Genomic DNA, 15,979 nt, shown 5'->3' with positions numbered 1-15,979 from the left:
GTGGGCTGCACACATTGTTCCAGAGCTGAGAGCAGTCAATGCAGCAGCTGCATAGACAGCAACGCCCAGATCACCCATTCATCTGCACACTGCAGACCCCATCGTATGGGAGCCCGCACAGGGTGGCTTCGGAGCTTGCAGGCTGCTGTGGATATACCCTACCAGACCCTCTGCATTGCTGAAACTTTTTTCTCGTCCACTTATAAGGCAGATCTTCAATGCCAAGAGCTGGCTGCGTTTTAGTGTGGGTGATTCTCTGCAACAGATCTCTGGTGAGTGTGGCTTTGATGTGACTGGGATGTATTAACCACCCTGTTGATCTTTTCCCATGTCCTATGACCTGATGCAATGCAGGGATGCCTGGGATGCTGTGTGCACCTAACATGCATCAGCACATGTGCTTGTTTACCTCTATGGGATGGTTTGGCTGCTGTGCACCTCTACACAGGATATCTGCATGAATGAGCTCATACAGTCCTGGTGTGACCTTAGTAGCCATGATGAAAGTGCAGTGGCCATTGTGGGGTCAGCCAACTCCCTTACATGTTCTTATGTGTTGTCCCTAATATAGAAGATAAGGAGCATGAGTTCATGATGTCCTGAAGTCACCCCAACTGCTTCCCCTATATCAAATCTGCCTATAGAACAAGGAGGATGTAGATGTCTAATTACAGCACTCTTGTCATGATATGAGCTGGAATAACTGGATGCAGGGGGATTATTTCACCAGTGCAAACTGTTATTTGTATTTGATTACTATATATTGGGGGATGTAGTATAATAGTGACATGTATTAATAGTGACATGTATTTAATGGGAGCCAATCCACTGGTGGGTTTCCAGTGCTCACGTCTTTGGACCAGGGCATCGTTTTTTTTTTTTTTTTTTTTTTTTTTTTTTAAGGCCCATAACAAACCAATGTCTTATATTTGAGTAACTAGTTTTTTCTTCGTATAGAAAAAGCTTTGTACACAGCACTTTTAGTGATGTTTTATTGATATCATTTTTTTTAACATGCAATGGATGAATAACAAAAAGATAAACTTAATGGTGAATGATACTGAATGAAGTTGGTCAAGTTATACATACAGTAGGAGCATTTCCAGGATGACTATGCAAGGTGGGTTACTCCAAAACTATTTAGAGAAATTCTGGAAATTTTTTTTTTACTCTTGCTTCTCAAATTTGGTCCTCAGGACCCCACACAGTTCATGTTTTCCAGGTCACTGACACATTCTAAAAGATCCACAGGTGGAGCTAATTATTTCACTTGTGATTCTGTGACCAAGTTTGAGAACCTTTGATGTAAGCTCTGAGGGCTTCTCCCCCCCCCCCCCCCCCTCCCTCCCTCCCTACCACACTGCATGTCACTAGTGCTCAGTAGCCATCAGTGACTCCTCTCGCCCATATGTACAGCATTAGAGAATACTGAATTGATTGCTTCCTGCGACTGTCCACTGTAGGCTTCTGTGTTTTGCCCTGCCCTTGTCCCTGTTCTTGTTGTGTTATTAATGTCTGGCACTTATGCTTTGGTTTCCCATTATACAGTATATAATGTTTATGCTCTAATATCCTGTTACTGTTTTCTATATATAACTTTTAAGGTGCCCATACACTGCTGATAGCCGCCGGGACCTTCCGTTGTGATGGATCGCATGAGTCCCTGCTTCCCGCCCACCTTTCCGCCTGGAGGGAGGTCCCAGAACAGGTGGTCGGACGGCCAGCCAGTCCGACCGCCTGGTCAGGTCCGATGCGCCCGGGACCGCGCATCGGACCCGACTGCATGTCAGGGAGAGGCGATTTGGTCCAATTAGTCGCAATTGGCCGAAATCGGACCAAATCGCCTCAGTGTACGGGCACCTTTACACCTTTGTGTAAACTTTGGTGCGCCTTTTAGAAATGGAAGTTGATGATAATTATATAATATTACGCACTCATCCAGATATTCATAATTACTTCCGGCGATGCCAGGTTTGTTGCTTAAATTACCAAAATTTGGTACTTGTTTAGTTTCATGGCGGCAGTACGGCAGCCGTGAACTTCCAGCTGCTGCGCTCACTAAACTATCAAAAATAAGGCAAATGAACTCTATGCCAACAAGATAGTTCATACCCCTACTATCCACGTTGGCATAGAGTTAATTTTAGATAGCGTGACGAGCGCAGCGAGCCACCGAGCCAGCAGCGTGGGCGAGCAAAGCGAGCCGCGCAAGGGGACTCAGACGCACGGCCGCTGCCGCCGTGAAACTAAACAAGTGCTCAAAATTTTAAGAAAGTTTCCTTTTAGACACAGAAAACGCTACTTAAGAACACTTTGGATGCTGCTGGGAATATCTATTTTCCAGATAGTATGAAGCACCTGCTAACGTTCCAAGCTGTTACTGACTGCATGTTCTCTGCTACTGACATCTCCTTCCTGACTTCTCATTAGTAAAGTCAAATCTGTTCTTGTGCTGCAATGATGTCATTTGTTTTTTGCCCATGTGCAATCTGTTTGAACTTTATTTCTTTATACCAGTGGACCCCGAATTTGCGCCCCCAAATGCACTTTACAGCTGGGTATACACCAGTACAGATGGGAGCAGCATGTTCTGCATACACACCGCCCAATCCATTATGACTTTACATGTGCCTGCCCAGTTGAGCTGTCAATCACTGCCGATTCCCGGTTGCGAGTGTATGGGGGATTGCCCGTACACACAAACATACCGCTACTTCAACTAGCCCTTTTATAGGATTAAGTGAGTAATAGGATTACTCTGCTAATCCCCTACTGTATTATTCTATGTATTGGATTGCTGCTGAGAACAATAGGATAGCCATGGAAGATAGTTGAGAGGGGCTCCATCTGTATGTGCGGTCAGAAAGGTCCACAGTGATTTTACCGTTTCCCAAAAAACGGTATTTGGATACGGTAAAAAAGCAGGGTCCTTCCCGTTTCAGACACGTTTTTTTTTTCTTTTTTCGCAGTCTGAACGGTTCTGAAACAGTATTTAGGACCCAGCCAATAGTGGTCCCGCTCTGTACATATCTATCTAATGAGCAGGACCCAGTGCAGTGAATATTTAATGAGCGGGTGGACATTGAGCGTTAACTATGCATTGCGGTCATTAGATATGCACGGAGGTCTGGGCCCCCCACCTGGGCAGCGCAGGCACTTTCCTCCCCCCCTCCCCCCTTAGGCATCCTATCTCCCCCTGCCCCCCTACTGAGGCATCCTATAATTCCCCCCCCACCTGGGCAAGGCAGGGAAGGGATCCTGCTGGGCAGCAGGGTCCGGTCGACAGCACTGTCAGGCACGTGGGTCCTTGCGGCTTATGTGAGATCAGTGGCGGAAATGCTAGTTCCCATTGCCACAGGGACCCCGCCGCTGATCTCATATACGACGCAGGAAGGGATCGCGCTGGGGATCCGTATGTGAGATCAGCAGCAGCGGGGACCCTGCGCCAGATGGGAACTAGTAGTTATTGATTAGCTATTAATGGTTATCCATCACATTTGACTGAATGGCCGGTGAATCAATCAAAATGTGGGGGTGGGGCTTCCGGTTGTGGGGGCAGAGCTATGCTCCGTGTCCCAGCACCTTGAATGAAAAAAAAGAAACATTGTTTCTACAATGCCATTGATGTGGGGAAACCATCTGGTTCTCCCCCATCGATGGCAAAAGTATTCAACATCGTCCATAAATCATCAAAATCATTGATGGTCATCCCTAACGCCACCACTGATCTCGCATACGCCGCAGGGACCCCTTCCCTGCATTGCCCAGGTAGGGGGGGAATAAATGATAGGATGCCTCAGTGGAGTGGGTAATTAGTGTGATGTGAACGGGGTTACCGGTTTCCAAAAACTGGTAGCAAAACTAACCGGTAAAAGCAGAGTTCTTACCAGTTCGTTGGCATGTTGCTTTGCGATGTGAACGGGTTAAATGAGTCGAGCGAACGGGAATGTCACACTATGGAGGAGGCAACGCCAGCTTTAAGCTCTGCCTCCTCCCCCCCGCCGGATGACTCATTTGAATTTGCCCACCCAGCTGCGATGTTGGTGCCTCTGCTGTGCTGCGCAGCTGACGCGATGGGTGACATTTAATAAGATGCGTTTTTTTTGCACTTTCAAAATCACCCATTATTGCATTTTTTTTAAAATTGCATTTTTGCCGCAAATTCACATATTTAATGAGGTGCGTATTCCGGAAAGAAAAGTGCGATAATGGGCGAATTTTAGGCATGAAAATGTGCGAATTGGAGGTAACGTGCGATTTTGTGTTTGTAAAAAAACAAACAAAAAAAATGCATGAGGTCCCCCCCTCCTGTGCATTACCAGCCCCGGGCTCATTGAGCCGGACCTGGTTCAAAAATCTGGGGGTCCCCCATATTTTGAAACCAGCACTGGGCTACAACAGCCCGCGGTGTCATGTCACAGCCGGGGGACACTTTTTACATAAGGTCCCCCGGCCGAAACATGAGCACCGTGGCTGGTCAGCCTTGGACGGGGTACCTGGAGGAGTGGGGACCCCCCCAATAAAGGGGTCACCCCCCCCCAGGCTTCACCCGTCCAGGGCTGAAGCCCGGGGCTGTCACTGGCGTTCGTGGCCAGTGGACGCCGGCTTGATAGGGTTAAATCTCACATACGTAACATTGCTTTATGCAGGAGAACTACAAGTGCCAGCAGACCTCTCCCGAATGCTGGGACATGGAGAACCACAAGCCCCAGCATGCGGGGCATTAATGGGCCCGATGGGACTTGTAGTCCACCTGTAAAAGAATGTTAAAAGAAAAGACACACACAGAGAAAAGTATAACTTTATTTTACACACATACACACACACCTCACTTTTACACCAATATACTTACCAATCCAGGATCCAGTGCTGGCTCCCTGCTCCACAGCCGGTTCACCCCGCATGGACAGCAGGCTGAACCGGCTTTCTCCTGCGCAGCTATCACCTTCTGTAGCTCTGTCCCAGCGCTGCAGAGGCTGAGAGCTTGATTGGCCGATGCGTCTCCATGGCCAATCAAGCATAAGCCGAAGACGATCTCAGCCTCTGTAGAGCTACAGAGGCTGTTAGCTGCGTCGGAGAAAGCCGGTCAGCCCGCTGTCCTTGCTGGGTAAACCGGCTGTGGAGCAGGGAGCCAGCGCTGGATCCTGGATTGGTAAGTATATTGGTGTAAAAGTGAGGTGTATGTAAAATAAAGTTATATTTTTCTGTGTGTGTCTTTTCTTTTAACATTATTTTTTACAGGTGGACTACAAGTTCCAGCGGGCCCATTAATGCCCCGCATGCTGGGACTTGTGGTTCTCCATGTCCCAGCATGCGGGGGAGGTCTGCTGGCACTTGTAGTTCTCCTGCATAAAGCAATGTTACGTATGTGAGATTTAACCCTATCAGGCCGGCGTCCACTGGCCACGGACGCCGGTGACAGCCCCGGGCTTCAGCCCTGGACGGGTGAAGCCTGGGGGGGGGGGACCCCTTTATAGCGGGGGTCCCCACTCCTCCAGGTACCCCGTCCAAGGCTGACCAGCCACGGTGCTCATGTTTCGGCCGGGGGATCTTATGTAAAATGACACCACGGGCTGTTGGAGCCCGCTGCTGGTTTCAAAATACGGGGGGGGGGACCCCAGATTTTTTGTCCCCTGTATTTTTGGAACCAGGACTGGTCCAAGAGTCCGGGGCTGGTTTCAGAAATACGGGGTACCCCTATGCTTTTTGTCCCCCGTATTTTTGGAACCAGGTCTGGCTCAATGAGCCCGGGGCTGGTTATGCTCAGGAGGGGGTACCCCATGCCATTTTGTTCCCCAAAAAACACTTTAACACATTTTTTAACACCGGACCATGCACAGATCTCAATGATCTGTGCAGGGTTCTGGACAATTCGCGGTACTTGTGAGTTATCCGGGCGTCCGATTTTGTACTTACGATTTGCATGCGATTTGCATGCGATATCGCATACGATATCGCATACGATATCGGATCCGATTTGCGATTTACATGCGATTTACATGCGATTTAGCATGCGATTTGCATCAGATTTGCTATTCATTTCATTACCCCACTATCCCCAAAGTGTGTCTATCAACGTGAACCCGAAGCGTGGCGAGCGCAGCGAGCCCGCGAGGGGCGGCGGTACGCGTCCTCCGACCTTTTCATGCCCTACTATCCACTAGGGCGTGGAGTGAGAATAGAATAGTGTGGCGAGCGCAGCGAGCCACCGAGCCCGAAGCGTGGCGAGCGCAGCGAGCCCCGCGAGGGGACGCGGACACCTGTGAAGCCCGCAAGGGCACGCGGATACCTGTGAAGGTGTCCGCGTCCCCTCGCGGGGCTCGCTGCGCTCGCCACGCTTCGGGCTCGGTGGCTCGCTGCGCTCGCCACACTATTCTATTCTCACTCCACGCCCTAGTGGATAGTAGGGCATGAAAAGGTCGGAGGACGCGTACCGCCGCCCCTCGCGGGCTCGCTGCGCTCGCCACGCTTCGGGTTCACGTTGATAGACACACTTTGGGGATAGTGGGGTAATGAAATGAATAGCAAATCGGTACTTGTGAGGCTCCCGATTTTGTATTTACGATTTGCATGCGATTTGCATGCGATATCGCATACGATATCGCATACGATATCGGATCCAAAATCGGACGCCCAGATAACTCACAAGTACCCAATTCGCATATCAGAACCTGGTCTAAATGTTTGGCGATTTTTTTTTTTTTTTTTTTTTTTTTTTTTTTTTTTTTTTTATAGTCACATTTTCCCATCTCATTAAATATGCGAATTGTATACTTTTCAATGGGAAAACATCTGGATGCGAGTTCCGGCGCGAGTAAATATCGCACTTTCAGAAAGTGCGATTTCGCGGCAAAATCGGCGGGTTTTGCAGTTTTCCGCATCTCATTAAATATGCGAATTCGTGAAAGTGTGATTTCGGCCGTTTTTGGAGAAAATATCGCAAAAGTCACATATTCGCATATCATTAAATATCACCCGATATGTCTGTGAATGATGTCACTCCTCCTAGACAGATCAATGGTACACATGCTGCTGTGCTTACAATATATTGCCCATTCAATTGAATGTCTTTTATATTGGCCAGTGTGTACCCAGCATGCCCGTATTTGCTATAATGTACTGTGTGTTCAACTTTTGGGATTTTGTCTGGAATGATAATTGCCAATTCCCAAGTTGCTGCTTAGGCCCTCTTCACTTCATAATGTGTACATCAACAACCTAGTCTATACTTTTGGGTTTTTAAAAGGCTGTGGTTTAGCATTTTGGGGACATGGGGCCTGATTCTAGTTCACTTGCAAAAGCAAATTCTCTAATGTACAAAACCATGTGCACTGCAGGTGGGGCAGATGTAGCAAGTGCAGAGAGAATTAGATTTGGGTGGGGTTTTACTTCAAAGTGAGATCTATATTGCAGTGTAGAAATAAAGCAGCCAGTATTTTCCCTGCACAGAAACAAAATAACTCACCCAAATCTAATTCTCTCTGCACAGAAACAAAATAACTTGCCTAAATCTAACTTTCTGCACCTGTTACATCAGCCCCACCTGCAGTGCACAAAGTTTTGTCCATTAGAAAGATACTTTGCTTTTGCGAGTGAACAGGAATCAGGCACATGGCATCCTTAAATTCAGTTGCGGGTTAACTCAATATAGTGTGTGACAGATAATATGGTAGACTAATTTAAATGTATTTTATAGTGTAGCAGCAGATTATCTACAATTATGCTGGTAAACATGGCTGTTCCCAAGACATGGTTATGTAATATTTTTTTATTTTGTACTGGGTTTGTTGTTTGTTTTTAGAGGACTCCACTCTATTCAGAGTCACCAATATTATTCCCAACTGTTCATGTATGTAGGGGCTTCATAGGTTTATTAGATCTGGAGAAGTCTGAAATGAATTTGATAATTGCATTACTTAAGGTTCGTAGGCTTTCCTTTATTTCTCTGATACCCCCTCTTTTGGCTTTAAACGCTTGTGTTGTAATTTTGTGTACGCAGTCATGAACGGTTTGTAGCACAGAGAACAATGGTTATGTAATGTCAAAGACAATCAAACATGAAAAAAAAAAAAGCAAGAAAAGTGTTGAAGGATTTATGCCCCATACACACTGAGCGATCTGTGCTTTATTTCTAAGCGATTTAGTCGGATCCCTTAGAAATGGGGCTTAAATCGCTTCGTGTGTATGCCCCATTACATTAAAAACCACTGATCCAAAGTGCCTCTATTTTGTTATTTTTTTTTTTTTTTTTTTAACCAGGTCAAATTTATTCGCTGCTTTGTTAGTTGACTTTCCAACAATTATCAAGGTGGACTCTAGTATATGCACAGCAAACAATGGGGGGAAATTCAGTTGTCTTTATTGCGCTTGCCACTAGAGGGTGGCCGATGGTAGCGATATGCATGTTCACCTAAACAACAATTGAGCTGTGACTATTGTTTAGACCAGAAAAATATACCCCTTTTCCATCTGCAAGCCAGGTCGCACCCAGGATTTTGTACCCGGCTACAACCTGGGTGCGACCCGGCTTGCAAACCCATTCTCACTAGAGTCCCAACCCGGCATAATGCCGGGCGGGTGACGTCATCGTGGGGTGGGGTCGGGGAGTCGCTGGGAGATGAGAGCATCTCCCAGCACCGGCTTTTGCACTTTAGTGAACGGGACCCGGGTTGCATCGACCCTGGTTACCCGTTTACATTACACAGTGACCCAGGTTGAACACATGTTCAACTCTGGTCACTACCTGGGTAGAAATGCCGGGTGTCACGACCTGGATTATTTCTACAGGGAGCGTTTCCACCTGCCTAAAATCCCGGGTTTTGCACACTCCTGTGCAAAAACCCGGGATATTTAGGCTAGTGGAAAAGGGGAATTGGATGCCCAAAACCACTGAATTGTGTCCCCAATGTATGAACCCTGTATACTTTGTCATACATTTGAGAAACTACAATGTAAAATTTACGACCAAATACATTGGGAGGTTTTAAGCAATCAAGTATTTGTCCAAAGTCGGACTATATATAGTTAGCACACATCGCTGGCTAGACTGCCCATACACGCATAGCAATGTGTGCTGAGTGATCTGTGTTCTCGATGCAAATGCAGGCGATCTAACTAGATCTTGACTTCATGTGATCAAGATCTGAGCTGACCATGTGTGGTCCCGCGTGTCCCCATCGCTATGGGGCATACATACAGAGTGATGCGCACTTGGGGCCTTATTCTGGTTGGTTCGGACGGATGCGTATTTGCAGACTGGAATGGAGTGTTCTTAGCCCCGCCTTCCGTACAGATTGCTCACACCGTCCGAATGCGGTAAGACGCCGACCGAACGGACCACGAGTGGATTTTCCATATGAACACGCACTCTCATCTGTGAGAACCTCCCCCATCATTCGATGGTCGCTGGACTGAGTGCTCCAGACCATTCGGACATTTCTCCATGCAAATGCAGGGATATGGGCGGGCAGCTGGCATCTGTCAGCTGTCCGCCCCCCACACGTGCATCACGGACGGATTACCATATGTACGCCCAGCGTTTTCATGGGAGCCCCCATGAAATGCGGGGCGTATGCATATGGTAATGAGCCCACACAGCCCTTCACAGCCCTCTCCACCCCCTGCTCGGATGGTTCCGTATAATCATTTTCTGCACGGAACTCACGCCGTGTTCGGATGTGTGAGGCGTCCGCAGATACGCCTCTGCACATGCGCAAAAACAAACCATCGGCCGCCCGTACGCATTCGGAGCCATCCGACTCAACCAGAATAAGGCCCATAATTTCTAAGCGTTCTAGACAGATCGCTTAGAAAAGTGGCAAAAATCGCCCGTGTTTATGCCCCTTTAGACCATTGCTACAAAGACTAAGTTTGGCTCCTTTCTTACACTGAGATATGGAAAAGGTAGAAGGGTTTACAAGTGTTTTGTGGGCACCCTATGAAAAGTATATACTACTGCAAAACTTTGCACAACCAAGCAATGGGGAAACATGAAAGGATTCACCTTGTAGGGTAAAGGTACCCATACACGGTCCGTTAAACGGATCCGTTTGGGTCTTAATTAGCATGCATCGTATCGGATCGCATGCCTAGTGCATGCAATGCGATCCGATACGATGTTTAGCTAGTACAAAAAGTATGTGCAGCACATACTTTTTGTACCGTACTATGTGATGCGCGGGAGCGCGCATCGCATAGTACAAAACGGACGGTCCGGGAACGGACCGTCTATGGGTACCTTAACACTAATCATATGTAGCAATGGTATACATTTCAGCTCTCCATTATTCCAGCATTCTGTGCACAGACTCCTGACCGTGGTAATGTAATACTGAGGTGCATGTAAGCTCCCACAAGCAGGATCCTCTCTCCTTATGTGCTTTTCTCTGCCACTCTGATAAGTGCTTCAGTGTCCTGTCCCCTGATGGAGTGGTCTTTAATTACCATGTACTAAATTGCCTTCTACTGTAATTCGTTATTTAACTTTTTTTTTTTTTTCATGTATGAATTGTCAGGCGCTGTGAAACCCAATGTATAGGGACAACAATGTAAAGGAATCCTTATTTAAGGATACATTGGGAGTATATTCCCATTTAATAAGTAGCATACCTCCCAACAGTCCCGATTTCAGCAGGACAGTCCCGATTATCAGGGCCTGTCCCGCTGTCCCTCCCGCGGTCGGCAGTGTCCCGCGGTGAGGGGGGGCTGTTGGGAGTCCCCCCTGTCGGCTGCTAAGCAGCGGGGAATAAACGCTGTGCGCATGCGCACAGCGTCTATTCCCGCATCCAGGGGGCTGGGGGCATGGCTAGAGGCTCACAGAGCCTCTGGGTCATGCCCCCATAGCGGCAAAATGGGGGCGTGGCCTCGCGGGAGCCGCGAGTATAGGCCACGCCCCGAAAGTAGGCCACGCCCCCAAAATTTTCTACACGCCTTCGGCGTGCAGGAGATGCGTCCCGAGTCGCCGTCGACAAATGTTGGGAGGTATGAAGTAGAAGTATTGCAACTCAGGGTTATGGTTGCTAGGTCAATAGCATAAAGGCAGATGTACATTAGGTTGATCATTAAAAGTCTACATGGCTAAGGTCGACACAAGCATTAGGTTGACAATGGGAATGTCAACAGCCAAAAGGTTGACACTTTTTAAAAAATATTTTTTTCCAATACAGGCGGTATTTCATACCCTACCATCCACTAGGGTGTGCAGGGAGAATACAATAGTGTGCCGAGCACAGCGAGCTATGTGAGGGGACACGAGGACACTGATACGGTGTCCAAGTCGACCTTCCGACTTTGATAGTATCGACCCTATGACCCAAACCTGCTTGCTGTATCATTGAGAAATAACGAATATTGTCGTCAATAGGACAGCGTCGCACAGTGCCCACATGAGGACAATGGGAGAATCGTTGTATATTGCACTTCAACTAAGATATGAGGAGACTTCATTACTTGGCAAGAAACATGCAGAAATTGTTGTCCCCCCACTTATAAGAGAAGGGTTAAGGCTCCCACCTCAGAAAGCACACGGACTCTCCTGGGAATAACGGGAGTGGCTGGGAGGAAGGAATTGACTTCCCTGCTACGTTTCCCATCTCGCACTCCCGAGACATTGACATATGTTTGCTGCAAATACTTTTTCTGAACATGTAGCATTTGTTAATATACTTTCTTGTGTAGTGTTATTGGCCATGCATTGTGAAGACTCACCCGACATACTACCCGGGATTTTAGACCCGGTTCAATCCTGGGTTTTTAAAAATCCCAGGTCCATTGCAGGTGCGCAGGACCGGGGATTTTAGACGACTAAAATCCTGGGTAGAGCCATTCAGACATATGCTAATCCCAGGTTTGTGCACGTGAAAGATCCCGGGATTTTGCCGTATGTCTGAAAGGGGTGTCATTCACTCACTCTCCACTTGACTTTTAAATGTACAATATGCTCCATATTTTAGTTTATTTCACATATTGAACAAATGATCACTAAGACATAAGGGGTTTAGGGCCCCATTTATCATTTAATATTTGCTGCTAATTATCCAAAAGTGGGTGTAATCGGGGATCAGCCACAAATATTAAGTATCCACCGAATGTATCACGGAGTTAACACAGCAGGATTTTAACACCTGCTTCAATCCCTCCGGCCGTGCCACTAGCCGCATCCCCTATAGGTATCAATATCAGGCAGCATCGCATTAGGTCCCGGGACAAACGCCATTCTGAGATTGTGTTCGCTCGTTGTAGCCTATTGGCTGAAGACCTCACTCCTGGTGGCGCAGTGCAGTCAGTAGGGGATCAGTGCTAACTGTGCATGCCCAGATCCCCCGGGACCTGGGTGAGTGTATCGCAAGGATGGGCTCCTTTCGGCCCCTGCATGTGCAGGAAGGTAAATCTCCGTGATAGGATTGCATGTTACAATGTGATCGTATTTGGAATCCTTCTTAATGGGCCCTTTAGTCATTTTAGACAGAAAAAAACAAATGTATTCACAAATTTTCCAGTTGTCACATAGGCCCTTATTCTAGTTCACTCTCAGATGTGCGTTCTTTCGGAAATTACCGACCGCACCGCACGTTGGTACGGCAAGAGAACACGCGCCATAGTTCTCAAACATATTTTACTTGGGAAAAAAAAAAGAAGAAAACCGAATGACTATGAATATGTATAGGATAATAGGATAAATGAATATCTCAGACTTTGGAAGAATCTTGTTTTGAGGACATAATGATGCAGCCAGCACTGCTGTCAGGAAAAGCATAAAGTACTCTGAGTATTTTAAAACTGAGGATGCAAGATGTGCTTCAGAATTTACTAGGAAAAGGTCTGCAATCTATGGGGGGGATTAATTTGCTGGCAAAGGGTGCAAGTTACCATGGTGTTTAAATACCAGGCACCCTACGGGACTCCTCCCAGTTCTAAAACCCATGTTGTCTCATTGCTACTCTCCCCCCCCCCCCTTCCTCCTCCTACCCTTGACTTTGCAACCTATTGTGCATTTAAAACTGACAATATACATCACATACCACCACGCCATCAGTACCTCACCCTCTCCTTTCCTAGACCACCCCTCCCCTGCATCTGGAGAAGAAGTTATGGCCCTCATCTGCCCATCCATTCCACCTACCCAGTTGACAATCTCCTCCTGCTCTCTTTGATCTTTGCCTCCCCTCAGGCACTGTCCCCTCTGCATTCAAACATGTCCCGGTATTCCCCATTGTTTAAAATAAAAAAAAACAGCCTTAATTCAAACTGTCCAACTATCGCCGCATCTCCCTACTCCCATTTACATCCAAACTTCTTGAGTGTCTACAACTGCCTTCTGCTTTTCTGTCCTCCACTACCTGCATGGCTCACTTCAGTCTGGCTTCTGTCCTCTCCACCCCACTGGCCCTCACGAAAGCCAGTAATAACACCCTTGTTACCAAAACCAAGCCATTCACCTTTACCTCTCTGCTGCTGCTGACACTGTGGACCACCCACTACTGCAAATCCTTCACTTTCTCAGTCTGTGTGAGGCTTTCCTCATACCTATCTTACCACTCTTTCTGTCTCCTCTCATGACCACCCCCACCCTTCACTGATAGTAGGCGTTCTTCAAGCTCCTGTTCTCCTATTCACCCTTTATAGATCCTCTCTAAGGGTGGAATGTTCAAACATCCGCAGCCCAACTCCGCCACTCAACGCCAACATAATTATTGCATATGCTGTAACATATAGGGCATATGCATAAAGACCACATATGCATAAAGGACAGCTCTTGCATTAAGTGAGCGGGTCTCCCCTCCCTCCCTTACCCGGCTCTGCTTCTACTGCGCCGGCCTCTCCTTCTCCCTACACCCAGAAGAGGATCATAGTGCAGGGAGGAGGAGGTCACAGGTCCGCGGCTGCCCAAACAAAGGTGAGGGGGGGGTTTGCTGCGGGGCGGCGGTTGGTCACGGTAGAAGCCCATAGCTTCTATGGGGCAATGCCCCCCGTCGCGGTAATCCGGCAAAGGAATGTTTAGAACATCCCAAAATGCGGTAAAAACCCGATAACAGGATTTTTACCGCATTTTTAGTTTACAGAATCTCCCCCAAAGTGAGCTCCTCAGCTCTTTTAACCGACAATATCATCTATGTGCCAATGACATTCAAATCTACTTTTCCAATCTGAACCTCTCCTCACTTTCATTTGCAGTCGTATTTCCCCCATAACCTTAATATTTCTTTATATATTGACATCACAACTATCTTCTCTAGACTACAAGAGTGCTGTCTTGTAGTTATCCTAAATTACTTCCTCTTCTTCAGTCCTGCAGGTTATGCCTGAGAGAGATTTATTGGATCAGGTCCTTACTCGCCCTGGAGGTAAGGAAGACTACACTCACTGGTCCTCTCCATATTGGACTACTGTAACCTCCTTCTTACTGGCCTCCCATACACAGCCACTTCAGAACCCAATTCAAGCTTCTCCTACTTGGCTACAAAACCCCTCACCTAATACTCTCCTCTCCTATTTATATATCTGGCCTAATCTCTCTTTACACTCCTGTCTGCCCTCTTTGCTCCAGAAATGTATACTGCCTCCAAGATTTAGCCCACAGTGCCTCACGATCTATGAAATGCTATCCCTTCCCTATCAGATTTTCCACTCAACCTCTATACAAAACTTCAAACTGGCTCTCAACACTCCTTTATTATTGCAGTCTAGCTCACTTTCTCCTTCGACACTGGCTTACCCCCTTTTTGTTACCCCTGTTGGTTGTCCTCTCCCCTTTTAGAATGTAAGCTCTTACAAGCTGTGCCCTCTTCTATCATGCGCTTCTCCTTCCCTTACATATGCTATCATCTACTCTTAAGTTGGCCATATGCCCCCCTCCCCCCCTATTGATACATCATACATCGCATGTAACCCTATTCCCCGCTGCGGGGAGGGAGGTGGGACGTGCAGCAGGACTGACCTCTGGCTCAGGTCCGATGTGCACAGGACCACACATTGTGCCCGAAGGGGACATCAAAATCATCCGGTGGGGTGAAATCGGCCCAAATTGGACTAGTGTATAGGCACCTTTTACAATTGTGCCCAAACCTTGGTTGCTGCTTATTTGCTGATGCCGAAATGATTATTATTATATTTTTATTTATAAGGCGCCACAAGTGGTACGCAGCGCCGTACATATAGAACACCGAACAGTACAGGATATACAGAACTAGACATAACAATGACAGAAGATCAAAACAGAGCACAATTAATAGCACACATTTTAGTATACAATACAGCTGAGATATAAGGAAGTGAACGAGAATAGATTGCAGGTGAGTTAGAGAGCTGTAGTTGAAATGCAAGAAGAGTGCTGTGAGAACAGGAGGGAAGAGGGCCCTGCTCTAAGGAGCTTACAATCTAGAAGGAGGGGGAGACAGACAGGTGACATGGTAAGTAGACCTTGGGCAAGAAGTGAGGATGGCAGGGAGGGTCAGGATATGAGGCAGCAGGGAGGGAGAATGGACAAAGTAGTAATCTCCCTCCTCCTATACTCCTCTCCCCCCATCCACCTGCACTGTGGCCCTTGCCACAACACACCCTGCTAGGGGGCAGAAAGCATGCAGAGTGAATAGGTATATCACAGGATTGAGGAACCATTTTATAAAAACTTTCTTGTCCTGCATTGTTTTGTACACATGACTATTTTCTAAGTCATCGTTCTAAATCGCTTAGAAATTAAGCACAAATTGCTCTATATGTGCAGCGCATGGCAATGCACAGTCATGGCTATTGCTGGCTCTGATTATATGAGCATGCAGGCACAATCTAGATTGCTTAGCTATTATTATTATTTTTTTACTTGCCAGAATCAGCTTGGCACACATCGCTATGTGTGTATGGGTGATCTAGACACCAGGAAGTTAAAGGAAAATCGCTTGGCACATATTGCTAAGCACACATCTCAACATATGTATGCCTTGTTTTGATCACTTATTTACAGTATGTACTGTGGCAGAGACCG

At 47.1% G+C, this 15,979-nt stretch overlaps 1 protein-coding gene across 1 annotated transcript in view; it reads left to right on the top strand.

The window, feature by feature from the left end:
- HRAS (HRas proto-oncogene, GTPase) overlaps window positions 1-15,979 on the top strand; it is a 98,453-nt gene continuing 82,474 nt past the window's right edge. Inside the window, exon 1 of the mRNA XM_083165279.1 lies at window positions 1-272. The gene's annotated coding sequence lies outside the window, so the exon portion shown is untranslated. The remainder of the gene's footprint in view (window positions 273-15,979) is intronic.

Source organism: Crinia signifera, chromosome 11 (genome assembly GCF_055691185.1).
Source record: "Crinia signifera chromosome 11, ASM5569118v1, whole genome shotgun sequence".
Classification (NCBI taxonomy): Eukaryota; Metazoa; Chordata; class Amphibia; order Anura; family Myobatrachidae; genus Crinia; species Crinia signifera.
The sequence above is the reverse complement of the archived record's forward strand: the minus strand, read 5'-3'. Positions and strand labels throughout refer to the sequence as shown.